A 2,608-nucleotide genomic window follows, 5' to 3' on the forward strand; every position below is an offset into this window, starting at 1 on the left:
CAGAACGTGCCGTACTCCCCGGAGGTAATTTTTCCCGGTCGACTAGACCTAGAGACCTAAGATGTTACCGTTATACATCTTTTCAACTAACTATAAACCATGTTAGAGCTTCCTGCCCCCTACAGGGAAGAGTCCTACTAGACTCTGGAAAAGTCTCGAAGAGTACATATACCTATGTATGAAAACCAGGCAAGCTAATATAGTGGTCTCGCCCTATATTAAGTAAAGCATAGTTTGTAAAGAACCACTGCGTCAATATGAAATATTGACCAGTAATCCGCACAATACTTGTATTGGACAAAGGTTTATATCCGCATAGGAAGAAACTAATAAAACCGCCCTCGTCCCTTTATGGGACGGAGTCCTCCCGTTAAGGGACTTCATAAACCAATGCAACATAGCTTGCATAAAAGAACAATTCTATTAGAATTATCCCAGATAAGGTACATAGAATAAATGCTCAATTATACCAATAAATTGACACAGGTGAAAGAGACGCAAGGTTCTCAAGAACAAGTTTATTGACAGACAATAAATAGACAGGTTAACAACAATTATATATATATATATAAAAAGAGAATAACCCAAAACTTTAAGCATAAGTATGATAGTAAACAGAACTTGTTTATCTGAAAGAAAAAACATCAAATGCCACTTTTTTAAGATACCGAGGTATCAGGTCATAAAAGTCTGTATTACAAATCAATCACATTAGCGTTAGAAACGCTCGGCACACATGTCTGCACTTATGCTAGGTTCACCTTTGGAAAAGGAACAGTCCATGTGGGCACTCGGTGCCCTCATTTAGTTTGTAGTACAGTATGTACCTACACACTCACCCTGGACTTAATCATCCCAATTAAGACCACTGTTCCTCGCAGAGTTAAACAGTAGGGTTAACAACACGACCCACTGCTACCACAGATCTCTTTAGTTCCTCTACTTGCTTCGCATAGTGGTGAAAGAACACTCTGGAAGACTTCCAGCCAGTGTATGAATGGAGATGTTCAAAGTCCATACAATTAAAGAAATTTAAGGATGAGGCAACTTTCCTCGGATCGTGACCTGCGGGTGTACTGTCAGGATCCGCTCTGCGAATAAAATATGTGATTTTCGCTCTGAGTTGATTCAGAGATAAATTTGAGCCTGATGTTTCTCCCCTGAATAGTTGACCACCCTTGAAGTCTGAAGTTCTACGAAGATAGACCTTTAGGCCTTCTACTGGACATAGAGATGCATCTTCTTTCAGAGGGCAGATTCTCCAGGGACCCCACCTGTTGGTGGGTAACTCATTCTTGGCGAGAAACGTAGGATCCGGAAACAGGTTCAGTTCCCCCCCATCCAGGAACTGAACACGACCTGCCTCTCTCGAGAGGGCTACGATCTCACTAACCCTGGCCCCGGACGCGAGTGCAAATAGGAAAATAACTTTTTGTGTCAAATCCTTTAACGCACATTCTTCATTGCTCAACAGAGAAGCGAAATGAAGAAATTTGTCTAAAGACCATGAAATGGGCTTTGGAGGTGCTGAAGGTCTGAGCCTAGCGCATGCTTTCGGAACTTTATTAAAGATCTTGTTACCTAGGTCGACCTGGAAGGCATATAAAATGGGTCTCATCAAAGCAGACTTACACACTGAAATCGTGTTAGCTGCCAACCCTTGACCATGGAGGTGGATGAAGAAAGATAAGCAGAAGTCTGTCGAGATCTCCTGCGGATTCTTCGCCTTGACAAAGGCCACCCATTTTCTCCAAGATGACTCATGTTGCCTTCTAGTCGATTTGCACTTATATTCCTCTAGGAAGTCTATGCTGGCTTTCGAAATCCCGAAACGCTTTCTCACCGCAAGGGAGAGAAAATCATGAGCTGCAGGGTCCGGGTTTTCTGTAATGAAGCGCAGACAGTCGACTTCTGGACTCGCTGGGTCAGAACTGGATGTGGTAGCGGCACAAACTTCAGCTGTAGTTCCAACGCCAAGGGGAACCACATGCTGTTCGGCCACTTGTGGGCCACTATTGCCGCTACCCCCCTTGAAGGATCTCAGTTTGTTGAGGACCCTCAACAGAAGGTTGTGAGGGGGGAACAGATAAATCCTGGACCATCTGTTCCAGTCGAGGGACATCGCGTCCACTGCTTCCGCTAAGGGGTCCTCGTACGGGGACACGTACAGGGGCAACTTCTTGTTGTCTTTCATCGCAAAGGGGTCTATCTGCAGTTCTGGGACTTGATTCAGAATGAAGGAGAATGATCCTGCGTCTAAGGACCATTCCGACTCTATCGGTATGAACCTGGATAGAGCGTCCGCTGTCACATTGCGGACTCCTTGAAGGTGAACTGCCGACAGGTACCACTTCTTCTTTTCCGCCAATCGGAAAATGGCCAACATCACCTGGTTGAGAGGTGGTGACCTCGACCCTTGTCGATTCAAGCATCTCACAACTACCTCGCTGTCCATCACCAATCTTATGTGGATCGAGTGACGCGGGGAGACTTTCTTTAAGGTAAGGAGCACTGCCATAGCTTCTAGAAAGTTTATGTGAAAGGTCCTGAATAGCTTGGACCAAGTCCCCTGGACTTTTTTTTCGATGAGAGTGACCTCCCCATCCCT

The sequence above is a fragment of the Palaemon carinicauda genome, chromosome 12 (assembly GCF_036898095.1).
Source record: "Palaemon carinicauda isolate YSFRI2023 chromosome 12, ASM3689809v2, whole genome shotgun sequence".
In the NCBI taxonomy this organism is placed as follows: domain Eukaryota; kingdom Metazoa; phylum Arthropoda; class Malacostraca; order Decapoda; family Palaemonidae; genus Palaemon; species Palaemon carinicauda.